We start from the raw sequence: 18,395 nt of genomic DNA, 5'->3' as shown, positions 1-18,395 counted from the left end.
GCAGCATGGCTTCTCATGGAAGCGAGAAAAGAGAATGGAAAGTGGAATGGAAGTGGACAAATGGGAAGTGGAAAATGGAAGTAGAGAAATGGAAGTAGAAAGAGAATGGCTGGGGAGTCAAATGGTCATGGCTCCTAATCCCTAGCTCTGACACTTGTCAGCTGTGTGACTTTGGGTAAGTCAATTCACTTCTCTGTGTCTCAGTTACCTCATCTGTAAATTGGGGATTGAGACTGAGAGCCCCCACGTGGGACAACCTGATATAACCCTGTATCTACCCCAGTGCTTAGAACAGTGCTTGGAACCGAGTAAGTGCTTAACAAAATACCCATCATTATTATTATTTAGGATTGCTTAATTTGCCACTGAAAATTCCTAGGTTCGATCCCAATTGTATTCCCTCAGGGATTTGGTTCCTTCAGTTTACCTTTCTAACTTTTCATCAGGAGAAGTTTTATTTGCCAGTTTATCCAGAACTCCAAGGAAAGGCCTAATCTGATTTTGTTGATATGGCAGGGTATTGTTATTTTTTTAATAATAATAATGCTACCAATGATACATAAACATCAATAAAAATAATAATATAATAATTGTGGTAATTTGTTACGCACTTACTATGTGCCAAGCACTTTACTATGCTCTGGGATAGCTACAAGATGATCAAAGTCCTACATAGAGCTGACAGTCTACACAGGAGGCAGAAAGAGGTATAGAATCCCCATTTTATAGTTGAGGAAACTATGGCCCAGAAGAAGTTGCCGCAAGATCTCAGAGCAGGCACGTGGCAGAGCCGGGATTTAGAACCCAGGTCCCTCTGACTCCCTGGCCTGTGCTCTTTTCCCACTAGGCCACACTGCTTCCCAGTGAGTAATGCTTTATCTTTCACATCACCATAATTGCTGCAACTAAAGACACAGCTTGTAGGATGAGTTATGCTGTGATTTGTTGGGAGGGGAAGCAGGAAGGAGAATCTACTCCAAAGAAAGAATATTAGGAAGGGAAAGCAGTGTGGCCAAATGGAAAAGAGCACAAGTCTAGGAATCGGCAGGACCTGGGTTCTAATCTCAGCATCTGCCACTCATCTGCTGTGTGACCTTGGTGCCAGCCACTTAACTTCTCTGTGCCTCAGTTTCCTCATCTATAAATCTGGGGATAAATCATCCTCCCTCTATGAACTATGAACACGGTCCCATTGTCTACAGATGGACGGTAATTGAAGCCCAGAGAAGTTAAGTTGACTTTCCCAAGGTCACACAGCAGTCATAAGGAACAGCCGGAATTAGAACTAAAGTCTTTGGACTCCTTTAGTCCCTTGCTTCTTTCCAACATAGGGCCATACCCGCTTCTCTGATTTGGATTCCTTTCACATCCAAAATCACCTCATGGTCGGCACTCCTTTTCAGGGAGATGTATTCAACCCTAGGGGAGAATGGTAGGGGAGGTACCATTCTCTGGGGTTGAAACATCTCTCAGAAAAAGTGTTAGTAGCTTTAGGGATGGCAGCCCCAATTTCTTCACTTTAACTCATTTAGCACCAATGACCTGGGTTATCAATGATGTCATCCCATCTTCTTACATGACTGGTTTACTGAAGCTGATTCACACTGACTGTATTCCGGGAGCTCATTTTTTGTTACCTTGTCTTCCCATTTGATATTGATTATGGCTCATAGATGTTGCTGTTGAAGCTAATCCAGTTCCAAGCTTTGCAAGCTGCTTAAGAAATTGGATCATGCCATTTCTCTGGACTTTTCCTCTGGTCTGAATTTCAATGCCTTATCAAAGCAAGGTTTCATTTTTCTAGCTACTCCAAAGACCATCACCTCGCCCCCTCCTACCTCATCTCCCTTCTCTCCTTCTACAGCCCAGCCCACACCCTCTGCTCCTCTGCCGCTAATTTCCTCACCTTGCCTTGTTCTCACCTGTCCCACCGTCGACTCCCGGCCCACGTCATCACCCTGGCCTGGAATGCCCTCCCTCACCACATTCGCCAAGCTAGCTCTCTTCCTCCCTTCAAGGCCCTACTGAGAGCTCACCTCCTCCAGGAGGCCTTCCCACACTGAGCCCCCTCCTCCCTCTCCCCCTCCTCCCCCTCTTCATCCTCCCTGCCTTACCTCCTTCCCTTCCCCACAGCACCTGTATATATGTATTGTTTGTACTATTTATTTGTACGTATTTATTTATTTATTTATTTTACTTGTACATATCTATTCTATTTATTTTATTTTGTTAATATGTTTTGTTTTGTTCTCTGTCTCCCCCTTCTGGACTGTGAGCCCAATGTTGGGTAGGGACCATCTCTGTATGTTGCCAACTTTTACTTCCCAAGTGCTTAGTAAAGTGCTCTGCACACAGTAATTGCTCAATAAATACAATTGATTGATTGATTGATTGACCTATTTCCTTTTTGGATTCCACTAAAATTGCTTTCTTCAGTTGTAGTGGTAATGAACTGCTAAGGTAGCAGAACTTCTCAGATCAGTCAACCAATGGTATTTATTTAGTGCTTACTATGCACAGACACTATACTAAGCACTTGGGGGAGCACAATACAACAGAATTAGCAGACATGTTCCCCACACATAATGAGCAAAGTGGAGACAGTTTGGACAGAGATCCCCTAATGGAAAGAGTACAGATCTGGGAGTAAGTCAGAGGACCTGGGTTCTAATTCTGGCTCTGCTACATGTCTGCTGTGTGGCCTCAGGCAAGTCACTTGATTTCTCTTTGACTCAGTTACTTTCATCCGCAATGAGTGAATTAAAACTGTGAGTCCCATGTAGGTCAGGGACTTTTGTCCCACCTGATTATCTTGTATCTACCTAGTATGTAGTACAGTGCCCTGGCACATAGTAAGTACATAACAAATACTTAAAAAAAAAGGAAGGATAGATTACTTGTAAAAGATTTCCACAGCAAAGGAATAGGGTGTTTTAAGTTGTGATGGTGATAATTTTTGATAGTTTACCAAAACACGGAAAGCATGGTAAGTTGAACGAGAGGAAATGTTGTCACTTTCATCAGAATTTAAAGCCCACTTTCTTCATACATCCGACCCCTGCCAAATATATTATACTGGATAAAGGGAAGAAGAGGGCGTAGAACAAATAAATTTCTTCATATAATAGACCATACATTAGATTTCTACTGCTAGTGCAATAGCCAAGAAAGGCAACATACCATGTTGTTTAAAAGGTCGGGGTCATTTAGAAAATGAAAAGTGTTGAAGCAAGAAAGTAATTATATCACTGAGATTCTTTTCATGTCACAATCTGATACTTAGTAATAATAAGAATATGGATATATGTGTAAACTCTTGCTTACAAGTTCTAAGGACTGGGGTAGGTAAAAAAATAATCAGACCAGACACAGTCCTTGTTCTCAGATGGGGCTTACAGTCCAAGCAAGAGGGATAACATATTTCATTCCCTCTTTCTACAGATGAAGAAAACTGAAGACAGCAGAGAAGTTGAGTGATTAGTTGAAGTTCACAGAGCAGGCAGTGGGAAATAATTAAAGCCCTGACCTTCTGAACCTCAGGTCCATGTCTCTTTCTGCTAGGCTTCATGTCTTCCCTGTAACCCCTGCGAGAAAGTATATCCTTGAATCAGAATCCCAATACTTATAGTAAAACCATTTTAGATATCTCTTTTTATTTTTCAAATATCAGATAAGTAGAAGCGGAATGCAAAAGAGAATGCAGTCTCAACTAGTGGAAAGAGAAAGGGGCTAGAAATCAGAGGGGTCAGAGTTCCAATCTTGGATCCGCTACTTTCCTGCTGCCTCTTAACATGTTTCTTAACTTCTTTGGGCCTCAGTTTCCTCATCTGTAAAGAGGAGGATTCAATACCTACCTGTTCTCCTGTCTACGTAGACTTTGAGCCCTGTGTGGACAGGGATTGTGTCTGCTTTGCTTTTCCTGTATTTACCCTCCCACATAGTACAGTGCTAAGTACAAAATAAGCACCTAGCAAATGCCACAGTTATTATTAGTATTAGTATTATAATGCGGCTATATGGGAATCAAACTTCAAACTAGTTGAATATCTACTGGAGAAGCAGCGTGGCTCAGTGGAAAGAGCACAGGCTTTGGAGTCAGAGGTCATGGGTTCAAATGCCAGCTCTGCCAATTGTCAGATATGTGACTTTGGGCAACTCACTTCACTTCTCTATGCCTCAGTTACCTCATACTGTAAAATGGGGATTAAGACTGTGAGCCCTATGTGGGACAAACCCTGATCATCTTGTAAACCTCCCCAGCACTTTAGAACAGTGCTATGCACATAGTAAGTGCTTTAATAAATGCCATAATTATTATTATTATATATACTCAAAGACTGGTGACTGGAATAAACTCCTTGAGCATAGGGAGTGTGTCTAACAACTTTGTTATATTGTTCTCTCCCTAGCAATTAGTACAAGGCATTGCAGCACAATGCCTGGTCAATAAATATCACTGATTGATTTAAGAGTACTTTTTGCTGTTCCTCATGGAGGAAGGGGAGGGAGTGTCGGAGAGTTGCTACTTGACAAAAGAAATATGATGTGAACTTCCACTAACCCACATTTAAAAAAAATAAAATTAAAGTGGTATCTGTTAAGCACTTACTATGTGCCAGGCACTGTATTAAGCACTGGGGTAGATACAAGCTAATCAGGTTGGATAGGGTCCTGTCCCATACATGGGGTTCACAGTCTTAATCCACATTTTACAGACGAGGGAACTGTGGCACAGAGAATTTATGCGACTTGCCCCAAGTCACACAGGAGACAAATGGCGGAGCCAGGATTAGAACCCAGGTCTTTCTGACTCCCAGGCTCGGGCTCTATCCACTAGGCCACGATACTTCTAGGCATTTTCCTAGGAAGGCCCAGTTACAAAGAGGGTAACACCCTCCCTCCCCCACAAATAAAATATAATAATAATAATAATAATAATAACAGTAATGGTATTTGTTAAGTGCTTACTATGTGCAAAGCACTGTTCTAAACTCTGGATAATATGACACAAGTGGGATACAATCAGAGTGGGGAGGTATCATACCCACAGCAGCACTGATTAAGAGGCATGACAGGAGGCAGGCTATTAAGTCTACACAAAAGTTTCGGACAGGGGATGTTAATTAGGTTGAAGACAGCGAACGAAATTAAAGGCAAACATTCTGTAAACCCAATGCTGTTGTGAGCCTGAAATTTTTTCAGTGCTGACTGAAGAGCTGAAAAATCAGCTGGCATAAAAAAGCTATTGGAGAAAAGACAAAAGACCTCAACAAATCTTAGTACAATTCTCTCAGGAAGTGAGTAATAATAATAATTATAGTACTTATTAAGCACTCACTATGTGCCAAGCCCTCACAAGACAGTTAACCCCTACTATTTCTACAAAGAAACAAAATTACCTCTGGATTAAAGAGAACTTTCTTAGGAACAAAAACGCCTTCAAACAAGTCTGATTTTAAGCTAAGCTCAAACCTGTTCAACAAGCTGACATTTCAATATGCACAAATGCAGGTGGGGAAGCAATGGAGTTTAAAGATGGGTATATAGGTGCCTACTTTAAATAAAAACTCATTCCCTGGGAGATATCCCTCAGAAGGGACAGTGAGGTTAAGATTTTGGAAAAGTAGAGGCAGGGAAGGCAAAATCGAAGGAGTGTGCGAGTGACTCCTACCTTGGATCTCACCCCATTAATAAACTCAGAAAGATCTTGGAGCCATCTTGTAGGCCAATACAATCACTACCCATACCCCCTCTTTAAATTCATTTTCCTGCTGCATTTGTCCACATAGAATTTTTACCACAAGAATCCCCTAGGCCATTTTGGAAATGTGTTCCTTATCAAATCCCCCATTGACAGATACTGTACTAGTAATTATAGAATTGATTAAGCACTATACAAAGCTCTGGGGTAATATTTCTCTAGACTGTAAAACTTGTCCTCTAGACTGTAATACTCGTTGTGGGCAGGAATGAAACAACCCAACTCTGTTATGTGTACTCCCCCAAACACTTAGTAGAGTGCTCTCAATAAAACTCTCAATAAATATGATTGATGGATTGAATCAGATTGGACACAATCCCAAATCAACCACATTTATTGAGTACTTACTGTGGGCAGGATACTGTACTAAGCATTTGGGAAAGTACGGTGTAACAACCGTGGTAGATAGTGCTTTCCCTTCCCACAGGGAGCTTATAGTTTTAGAGGACATAGAGGAACAGTGGTGGGATTAGTGGAAAGAGACTGGCCCTGGGAGTCAGAGGACCTGGGTTTTCTAATCCCTATTACTACCCTCCTGTCTGCTGCTTAACCTTGGGCAAATTGCTTCACTCTTGTGACTCATTTACCTCACCTGGGTAAATGGAAATTTAGACTGTGACATGGACTGTGTACAAACAGATTATCCCGTAGCTACCCCAGTGCTTATTACTGTGCCTGGCATATAGTAAGTGCATGAATAAATGCATTTTTTTTAAAAAGAGTGAGCAAATGACATTTTATTCCCCATTTTATAAGATGAGAAAACCGAGGGGACAAAAAAGTTAAGTGGATTGGCCAAGGTCACACAGCAGGCAAGAGGTGGAATCAGGTCTCCAGACTCTTTGTGTTCTTTCTACTGGAACTGGGGTGAATTTTCTAGGGTGTAGCACTTCCTGATCGTTATAGAGTAGAATATATATTTTTCACACCATGGATCACTGCTTAGAAAAAGTCTGCCAGCAGATATGAGATTGTTTTCTCTCCCACTGAGTTAGCCTTGAGGTTTTCGGTAAGCTGCTGAACTTCTTCCATTAGACAGTGATGACTCCATTAGGTTGACTTGTCACCAGAGCTCTATCTCTGTGGGGGGGAAACAGGACCGGGATTCTGAAAGTAAGACTTTTTCCAATGACAGCGGATATACCTAGAGCGATCAGCACAGATCCAATACATTGTTCCAATCACAGCAAGAATCCTGCAAAGTTTGAAACATCCGTCTTACTGTCATTAGGACCTTCTGTTTTTGATTCACAGGATGGTTTTTATAAAAGTTGCCAATTTTGCAGTTCGTAAGACCGCAGTTTGTTTTTTGATAGATAACGCTGCTGGGTAACTATTCGGACTATTTTGTAGGTGGAACTTTGAGCAGATAAGCCTTGAGTTCTAGAAAGACCATCACAATTACTCTTTAATGTCAACAAACTAGAAGAGAAGCACCACATTTTTCCCTCTGTTCCCTGTTAGTAAAATTCAACCCTTCATCCCAGATGGGGCCAGATCCAATGGGAGTCTGGGAAATAATAATTTTGGCATTTGTTAAGCACTTACTATGTGTCAGGCACTGTTCTACTTGCTGAGGTCACAGTGAGGCAACAACTTATCATTTCCCATTTTGACTTCCACATCAGCCTCCTGCTGACCTCCTGTCCTCCTGTCTCTCCCTCTCCAATCCATACTTTGCTCTGCAGTCCATATCAGTTTCTTGAAAAACTGCTCAGTACAAGCTTCCCACTCTTCAGAAGCCTCTAATGATCACCCCAAACTTTCTCATCAAACATAATTTCAGATTTATGGCATTCTCCCTCCTACCTTACCTAGCTGATCTCCAACTGCCCACATATTTCATCTAACATTGAACATCTAACCCACATACTTCACTCCTCTGATGCCGACCTAATCTGTAACTCCATCTTGTCTACCCCCCGCTGACCACTTGCTCACAATCCTTCATCTTGTGCGGAACTCCTTCCCCCTTTATATCTGACAGTCCACCCCTCTTCTCTCTTCCAAGTGTCTCTAAATGTCACGTCTCCTACAAGAGACTTTCCCTAAGTTCTCCTCTCCTTTCGCCTTCCTCTCTTCTGTGTCAACTTCACACTTGACTTTGTAGCCCCTTAAGCAATTTGAGACTATCCCCAGCCTCACGGCACCTACGTCCAAATCCCTTTCTGTCTCCTAGGACTAAGGCATTATGTCCTTGCAGGAATCACACAGTGGCTGAATATTCTCCCAACAGCCGGAGTCAAAAAGTAGCAAGCATAATTTCATCTCTTGCCCATATTAAATCCACATCTGCTGCATTTTACAGTAATTGGTCACCAAAATATATATATAAAAAAGGGCACAACTTGACCTAAAAGATCATAGCAGCCTAGGGAACTAAAACTAAACAACTGCCTCTAATTTTCTGTCCCAAGTAAGTGAGCTAGCAGAACTGAGGGGCAAAAAAATCCAATAACAGACTCCCGAAAACTGACTACTTGAATTTTACTTACGAATTCTGCCAACAATCCTGGAATTATGGGGAAGAGTCAAGACTCACAAAACATTCACGGGAATTTGATTTTATTTTATATTTGCTGTTACTGGGACCTCTTGTGTTTCCTTTCCTCTAGCTCCTGCACTAATTTCAAAAATGTGAACGGGGGTTCTCTAAAAGGTATTTGTGATAGAGAGATTGGCCTCAAAGTTTATTAAAATTTATTGATGTTTTCAGTTCAGCTTTGGCTTCTCTGTCAAATTTGGCAATGAAGTGAAAATATTATGCATAAAAGATAGCTCATCTAAATTGATTTTTTGAAGTGCTTGAATTTCTATTCTTTATGGGACCATAATTTTTAAACTCGGTGAGCCAAACATACAAATTCCCATTTGTTGGTGTGTTTAGTCTGAAATCAAATGTTTCTGTCATATTTCTTACAGTAAGATAATTTTAAGCTCTCCTTTGTAACAGCAGATATGACATGAACTATTGATGAAGATGAATAAAAAGTATTTCAACAGCAATACTAATTATCCAGTGGCATTTGGGAAATAGTATATATTTACATATGCTGATTATAGTGCATGCTCTATTGAGCCTGTTTTTTAAAGTACATACGTTTTCTGTGGAGCTGTAGAAAAGTACCGCTGACTTTCTCACACACGTAACTCATTAAGGAAGCTATCGATTTTTGGAAAATGTTTGACATCCAGGAATATTTCAAATTAAGGGCCCTGCTATCAAAAGTAAAAATAGCCTTTGGCAACTGTCTGTGAAAGCTTTGAGTATGAATGGGCAGACACCGAGAAGTGGGAGGTAAGAGAGAGCATACTGAAGCAAGAAATCCGAGAGACTAGAGTAAAGGGAAAAATATGGAGATGGGCCCTAAGAAAGAAAGCTGGTAGAGATATGCAATGGAGAGTGGAGGCAGGGAAGCCTGAGAAGGATGAAAAAACTAGAGCAGGAATCTGAGTAAAGATCAAAACTGCTAGGTCCAGAAGTGGGGCAAGCACACAGGAGTACAGAAGCCTCAGGAAGAAGAAGAAAGGGGGTATAACCAAGTCTGAGGGAATCCAAACAGTCCCAAGAGACAGGAGAGATCATCAGATTATTTTAGTGAAGGTTCTGGAAAACATGATAATGATAATAGTACAGAAGCAGCATGACACAGTATTTTCCCTTTCCTACCTTTTTCTGCCATCCAGGCTGTAAACACATTATGGACAGGGAATGTATCTGCTAATTCTTTTCTATTTTACTCTCCCAAGCACTTAGAACAGTGTTCTGCACATAGTAAGCAATCAATAAATACCACTTATTGAATGACTGAAAACAGCCCTTTCCTCTCTATCTAAACTGCTATTGCATTAGTCCAAGCATTTATCCTCTCCTGCCTTGATTATCGTATCAGCCTCCTTGCTGACCTCCCTGCCTCCTGAATCTCCCCACTCAAGTCCATATTTCACTCTGCTACCCAGATCATTTTTCTACAGATACATTCAGTCCATGTTTTCCCACTCCTCAAGAACTTCCAGTGGTTACCTTCTCACCACTGACTTTAAAGCAATCACCTTGCCCACTCCTACCTCACCTCACTGCTCTCCTACCTTGTATCTACCCCAGCGCTTCGAAAAGCACTTGGCACATAGTAAGCGCTTAGCAAATGCCAACATCATCATGATTAAAACCCAGCCTGCACACTTCTCTCCTCTGATGCCAACCTATTCCCTGATCTCTGATCTCATCAATCTCGCTACCAACCTCTGCCCACACAATGTCTCTGGCCCTGGAAGGCCCTCCCTCTTCATATCCCACAGACAATTGCTCTCACTACCTTCAAAGCCTTATTGAAGGCACATTTCCTCCAAGAGACCTCTCCTAAATCCTCATTTCCTTTTCTACAGCTCCTGTCTGTGTCGCCCACATTTGCTCCCTTTATTCACCCTCCCTCAAGTCCCAAAGCACTTAGGTACATATCCACAATTTATTCATTTATTTATATTAATGTCTGTCTCACCCTTGAGACTGCAAGCTCACTGGGGGCAGAGAATATGTCCATTATATTGTTATACCGTGTTCTCCCATGCGCTTAGTACGGTGCTATGCGCCCAGTAAGCACTCAATAAATACGATTGACTGATTGACTGATTATTTTTGGACCACTTTTCCACTTCGAAATTACAGTGACTTTAGAGTTGAGAGACATACTAAGTTTGCATTTGAAAAACCCTGGAACTCTTTGAAGGCAATCTAAGTACATTAATTACATAGTACATTGTTAGTTCTTCATCCTGTCAACTTTGAATCTGAAGGACAATAGTTCTGAACTAAAGAAGATGATGAAGGCCATTAAAAACTAATTTCCTTATTAATATGAATTCAGAACTTCACTAGGTGAATTAAGCTGAGCCATTCACATCCTAAAATATGGTAGATCGGCATTAAACTTTATTTTATAGTTTGACTTAAAATATAGTTCTGGGATTATAAACACTTTTAAAACAAACAAAAGGAAATACTTCACTAAGAGGTTGGTAAACAAATTAATTCATTCCCATGTGAAGTTGGAAGCAGCATGACAGTGGATAGAACACAGACCTGGGAGTTAGGAGGACCTGGGGCTGTAATCCCGGCTCCACCTCTTATCTGCTGTGTGACCTTGGCCAAGTTACTTCACTTCTCTGTGCCTCAGTTCTCTCTTCTGTACAATGGGGTTTAAGAATTTGAGCCCTATGTGGGAAAAGAACCATGTCCAACCCAATTATCTTGCAGCATTTAGAACAGTGCCTGGCACACAGTAAGTGCTTAACAGATATCATTATTATTATTATTATCATTATATTATTATTATTATTATTAAGGGTTACAAGGGAGATGAGAAATGAAGAGGAGAAAAAGTTAGAGATCAATTGATAGTATTTATTAAACACCATGTGCAGAGCACTATACTAAGTTCTTATTAGATTGCACATCTAAACATTAGGATGGATATTAAAAAGGGCTACTATCATATAATTCCACTAAAGAAGCAGCCTGGCTCAGTGGATAGATCACAGGTCTAAGATTCAGAAGGATGTGGGTTCTAATCCTGGCTCCGCTACATGTCTGCTGTGTGACCTTGGGTAAATCACTTATTCATATTTTTTCCACTTTCTTTTATTCTTACCAACTTGTATTAGCACTGTAGTCTTACAGTGTTATTCTGCTTTCCCATTTTTGCAGTCTTGCAATGGTATTCTGCTTTTCTATTTAAAAGAGTTTATCTTGAGAAGATATATGCCTTAGATGATTTAAAAAGAAAATAGTTTTTTGCCCAGAGCTTGAGGGACTTGCTCTCTGATGCATAGCTTTGAGCTATAAAGGGCTGAATCAATGAAGATATTTTTGCAAAACTTATTGTGTTGTTTTTTTTTATGGCAATTGTTAAGAGTTTACTCTGTGCCAGGCACTGTTCTAAGCGCTGGGGTAACTACAAAGTAATAGGTTGGACATAGTCCATGTCCCACGTGGGGCAAACAGTTTAAACCTCCATTTTACAGATGAGGCAACTGAGACACAGAGAAATGAAGTGACTTGCCCAAGGTAACACAGAAGACAAGTGGTGGAGTCAGGATTAGAACCCAGGTCTTCCTGATTCCCAGGCCCATGCTCTATCAATTAGGCCACTCTGCTTCTAATATTGTCCATAAAAAATGGGCTTTAAGAAAAATGCATTCATTCATTCAATTCAATCATATTTATTGAGCGCTTACTGTGTGCAGAGCACTGTACTAAGCGCTTGGGAAGTACAAGTAGGCAACATATAGAGATGGTCCCCATACAACAACAGGCTTACAGTCTACAAGGAGGAGACAGACAACAAACCAAAACAAGTAGACAGGTGTCAAAACCGTCAAAATAAATAGAATTATAGCTATATGCACAACATTAATAAAATAAATAGAGTAGTCAATATGTACAAGTAAAATTAATAGAGTAATAAATATGTACAAATATATACAAGTGCTGTGGGGAGGCGGAGGGCCGGGGGGCGATGGGGAGGAGAAGAAAAAGAGGGCTCAGTCTGGGAAGGCCTCCTGGAGGAGGTGAGCTCTCATGACAAAAGTAGAAACACTGATTAGATAATTAAACAAAAGTGAAGTGGAAGGAGAAATGAGATAATTTAATTTGAGAAAAATATACAGTGTAAGTGTCCATATCATGGTATTAATGTGAAGCAGGTGGCTCAGTGGAAACAGCACAGGCTGGGAGTCAGAGGAACTGGGTTCTAAACCTAGCTCTGCCACTTGCCTGCTGTGTGACCTTGGGTAGGTCTCCTAACTTCTCTGTGCTTCAGTTACATCATTTGGAAAATTGAGACTTAATACCTGTTTCTTTCCCCTGTCTACTGTGAGCCCCTTGAGAGACAGGGACCATGTCTGACCTGATTGCCTTGTCTCTCCCCTGGTGCTCAGTACAGTGCTTGGAACATAGCAAGCGCTTAACAAATACCACAATTTTTATTATTACACTACTGAAATATTTATTGCTTTGCTGTGCTTGCCAAAATGATCTTGGAATGAGATTCCACAATGTACAGTTTTAATGTTACGAATTTTTGCATGGTGTGTCATTTTCATTCTGAAGAAAACATTTGGATATTATTGTAATAATAGTAATAATAACTATGGTATTTATTAAATGCTTACTATGTTCCAGGGACTGTTCTCAGTGCTGGGGTAATGGGGATGAACATAGTCCCTGTTCCACATAGGGCTCAGAGCCATAACCCCCATTTTACAGTTGAGGGAACTGAGGCTAAGAGAAGTTAAGAGACTTGCCCAAGGTCACACAGCAGACAAGTGGCAGAGCCAGGGTTAGAACTCCGCTTAGTACAGTGGTTTGCACACAGTAAGTGCTCAATAAATACGATCCAATGAATGAATATCGAATAAGCATAGGTAAAAATACAACTGACTTTCCATGAAAGGCCCCTAATGTGAACAAAATAATGCAGATGATTTGACCAGGATAAAAACAATTCTTTTTAATTTTCTTTGTTCTTGCCATACATGTGTCTTATGAAAAGAAAATTAATTTCAGAAAATCAGGAATAGAAGAAAGACAAACTTTAGTTATACTTGGCCCATAAGAAAGGAAATACCCAGAAGAGAAGACTGGACATTAAAAGCTTGATTTTATTCTTTCTGAATGTCATGAAATGAAAAGGAAAAATCAGGGCTCTTGGCACTACTCAAAGTGAATAAAGGTAATAACCAAGGGCCTGAAAAAGGGTTGACAGCTCTTCTCTATACCGAAAGAAATCAAATAGTGGAAAGCCCCAAGGGCTTCTTCTTGGTAATCCACACTGGATTTCTGATGAGCTGAGCTCAGAGGACCTTTAACTGCTCTTAAAGTTCCATCTAGGTTGGCTGGAAGAACAAAATCCCTGTAGTTTTGTAGAAATTCCCAAGCAATTTGAAAACAGCTTTTCCCTGCCATTTTATTTTCATAATGTCAGGGGCGTAAAGTCATGAAAGATGATGAAATATAAGTCAACATGGCTGAAATTGTTTGGGGAACAATATAAGCATTGCCAAATGGTGGATTTCCTGAGTATGGGGGAAAGAAATGTAGGATAAATCTAGCATTTGCTCTATTTGCAGTAATGCTGCATCCTGCATAAACTCCCCGCTAGACTTTAAACTCATCCTTGGATAGAGAACTTGCCTAACAACTCTGTTATGCTATACTTCTCCAAGTGCTTATTATAGTACTCTATACAAGGTAAGTGCTCAACAAATACAATTGAATGATGGCAGGGAACATGTTTACCAACTCTGTTGTATTTTACTCTCCCAAGCGTTTAGTACAGTGCTCTTGACTGCTAGATTAATGAGGGCTTTTTTCCAGAAGATATTTTCTATTCAACTCTTCTAATGGATACAGCAGAAGGAAGCAGAAAAGAAAACGGTTTTTAAATGCATTTGTTAACAGACTCCCAGTTTTCATCTGAGGCTTTGTTTTACCCAATCATTAAAACGTTTCCTACACGCTTTCCTTCTCAATTTCAGTACCTGTTTGAAAATACCCCCAAAAGGAAGTTTTGGGATCTTTTTCTGCTAAGAAAGGAGACCAAGACCACCTAGCTAGACTGATCCATGTTTAGTTTGGCAAACACACCCAGAAAACTTCCCTCTCTCTTGAGGTGACTAGTTGAGTTGTACCAGTTTACTCTCCTAGTAGGCACTTAACAAATACCACAATTTTATTGTTGTTGTTTTCTGCAGTTGTTCATTCTCGTCATGTGTCCCACGGAGCATGGCCGTGTTAGAGCGAACAGAGCTACAATGCTAGGAGGATAATCAATCAATCAATCAATCGTATTTATTGAGCGCTTACTGTGTGCAGAGCACTGTACTAAGCGCTTCGGAAGTACAAGTTGGCAACATATACAGTCCCTACCCAACAGTGGGCTTACAGTCTAAAAGGGGGAGACAGAGAACAAAACCAAACATACTTGGTATCAAGCGCTTACTACGTGCCAGACACTGTACTAAGCACCGGAACAGGGTCAAAATAATCAGGTTAGACATAGTCCCTGTCTCACCTGGGGCTCACAGTCTACGTATGAGGGAGGTATTCATGCCCCATTTTACAGATGAGGAAATTGAGGTACAGAAAAATTAAGTGACTTGCCCAAAGACACACAACAGGCAAGTGGCAGAGTCAGAATTGGAACCCAGGTCCTCTGACTCCCAAATCTGGGCTGGCAATGTTCCAGCACTTCATTATCTGTGATCTGGTCTTGCCAAAGTGTAATCCAGACCCAAATTAGGCTGGGTTCCTTCAGACAGAATTTTGCCCAGGAACCTTAACCCTGCATTCCTCAGAAGCAGTGTGGCTAAGTGGATAGAGCAAGGGCCTGAGAGTCAGAAGGACCTGGGTTCTAATCCTGACTCCACCACTTGTCTCCTGTGTGATGCTGGATAAGACACTTCACTTCTCTGTGCCTCGGTTACCTCATCTGTAAATTGGGTTTTGAGCCTAGGAGTCCCATGTGGGACATGGACTGTGTCCAATCTGATTAACTCATATCTACCCCGTCACTTAGTAAAGTGCCTGGCACATAGTAAACACTTAACAAATACCTTTAAAAATTTAAAAAAAAAAGCCCTCATGGACTAACACACTCTAGAGACTGGGCTAAGATAGAATCAGCCTACCAGGGTGGGAAGTGGTGGAGGTGGTGAAATTGATAAATCAATGCTAATTCTTGAGTGCTTACCGTGTGCAGAACACTGTATTAATTAGGTGCTTGGGAGATTAAAATAAAACACAACTATTCCTCTGTTGTCTTCACTTGGAGATATGACTGCTCATCTTTCAGCTAAGGCACAGGAACTGGTGGGTTCCTGTGGAACCCAAGAATCATTTCTACTATGGTTTTTTTTTTGATGTTTATCTAGCCCTGCTTAAGTGATAGGTCTAGATTTACTGGGTACCATGGCAACCAGAACGAACTGTTCCCGAAACGCGATTCTGATGTTTCCTAGTATTAGTTGGAAACAAATATAGTAATCTCTAATAATGTTGATGTCTTCAGTGTTACTGAATTGATCTGCTCTGTAGGCTTGTTTTGAACCAAACAAATTAATTCCACAGTCAGTGTTCCTGGTTCTATATGGGTCAAAGATTCTACGTGGTGAGAATCTACTGCTCCTGAGGCAAAAATTTTAAAATGAAAATTAAAACAATAGATCAACTAGATAGTTCTAGATGGAGGTGCATTTCCTGCTTTGCGTAATAAATTGATTTGGTTGTTGGATTAAATACTTGTTCTGGAACTGGGTTTCTAATCCTAGCTCTGCCATCTGTCTGTTGTGTGACCTCGGGCAAGTCACTTCACTTCTCTGTGCCTCAGTTACCTCACCTGTACACTGGGGATCAAGACTGTGAGCCCGATGTAGGACAGGACTTGTGTCCAATCCCATGTGCTTGCATGCCACACAGTGCTGAGTACAGCACCTGGCTACCAGAAAGTGCTTAACAAATACCACCATTACTATAATTATTATTATTACCACATCCAACCTGATTAGCTTAGTACAGTTCTTGCTTGGCATATTGTAAGTGCAAAACACATGACAATTATTATTATCATTATCATTGCAAAGACACTCAAGTGTATTTCCTGCTGCTGGGAGAATTTACCTTTCCACTACTACCCATTGATTCCTGACACACACAGACAATTCTATAAACAACTGTGCTCAAGTAAGAACCACTGAAAATGGAAATTACCTGTTCCTTGATTGTTCCTGATCTCTTTACAGCCTTGTTGCATTCTAGACCCATTGCTTAGTACAGTGCTTGGCACATAGTAAGTGCTTAACAGATATCATTGTTATTATTAGACTCTATGCTCCTTATGGGCAGGGATCATGTCTACCTAGTCTATTGCATTGTACCCTTCCAAGAGCCGAGTACAATGCCCTGCATTCATTCATTCACTCATTCATTCAGTCGTATTTATTGAGCCCTTACTGTGTACTAAGCACTTGGGGGAGTACAATATAGTAATAAACAGACACATTCCCTACCCACGAAGACCTAATTATCACCTGTTGAATGTTCATTTTCCAGTAAGCTTTTGCTCATCTCTAATGCTTAATTATGCAAATGGCAAATATTTCACTGAGGTGGTCAGTTCTCCAGTTCTTCTTAGAGCACACTTTCAGTAAGCATCCATGCTATCTACTCATTAAATCCTCTTGAAATGCAAATGTGTTGAACGGTCTCATTCTGATCCATTTAACACACTGCCCTGGTTACTGGATAGAGAGAATGAAAGGAAAACATGATCATTTGTTTCTCTGTTCAGTTTATCTGACACCTATAGTGGAGTGATACCATGATCCTTTCAGGGTTCTGACAAGCATTGGTTGCTGATTTTGTCACCTTTATCTTCTTATTTCTTCATGGTTCAGGTTCCTACTTGGTTTCTTTCTTCAGGGTGTCAGGTTTCTTCACACAATCTAATCAGGTTTCTTCACACAATCTGCCCGTTTTTGTTGTTATTTTTTTTTTTTTGTTAGGTGACCATCCTTCAAAATCTGGTTCTATAAATTGAGGTGAAGGAAACCATACCAAATTATCCAGGTAGTTCATTTGTTTTTGGTAATGATATTTGTTAAGCACTTACTATGTGCCATGCACTGTACTAAGCACTGGGGTAGATACAAGATAATCAATTTGGACACAGTCCCTGCCCCACATAGGGCTTACAGTCTTAATCCCCATTTTACTGATGAGGGAAGTGAGGTGACTTGCCCAAGGTCACACAGCATAAAAGTGGCAGAGCGGGGATTAGAACGCAGGTCCTTGCAACTCCCAGGTCTGTGTTCCATCCACTAGGCCCCACTGCTTCTAAAAAGTTCAACCTCAGTAGACCACTGGAGTAAATTTCGTGGAGAGTTCAGATGAAGGGAGATATCTGATTATTCTCAGAGCATAGAAGAGGGCACAAATCCAATAGGAGAGGGTCAAGAAGAGAGATGAAGAGAGGAAGGGGTAGCAGCAGGTGAGCCAATGGAATGGACCCCCTTTTGGGAATGAGGAGACTCCCTATTCTAGTCCCAGGTCTACCTCAATCTCAACTATCACGCCACCAACCTCTCACCCACATCCTTCCTCTAGCCTGGAATGCCCTCTGTCCTCATGTCTGACAGACGATTCCCCTCCCCCTCTTCAAAACTTCATCTCTTCCAAGAGGCCTTTCCTGACTAAGCCTTCCTTTCCTCTCCTCCCATTCCCTTCTGCATCATCCTGATTTGCTCACTTTATTCATCCCCCTCCCAGCCCCACAGTACTTACAAACATGTCTGTAATTTATCTATTTAGTTGTATTAATGCCTGTAGACTGTACACTCATTGTGGGCAGGGAATATGTCTGTAATATTGTTGTACTGCACTCTCCCAAGTGCTTCGTACAATGTTCTGCTCAACATAAGTGCTCAGTAAATATAACTGATTGATCCTGGTGGGAGGAAGAACATTAGGGATGTTGATTCCACAGGATTTAGGATTAACCTCTTCTCAAGTGAAGATACTTTTAATCTCCCTTGCCTTTTGATGGTCAACTGATTGTTGTTACTGTTATATCTCGGTTAT

The sequence above is a fragment of the Tachyglossus aculeatus genome, chromosome 18 (genome assembly GCF_015852505.1).
Source record: "Tachyglossus aculeatus isolate mTacAcu1 chromosome 18, mTacAcu1.pri, whole genome shotgun sequence".
NCBI classification, from domain to species: Eukaryota; Metazoa; Chordata; class Mammalia; order Monotremata; family Tachyglossidae; genus Tachyglossus; species Tachyglossus aculeatus.
This window is presented reverse-complemented; position numbering follows the sequence as displayed.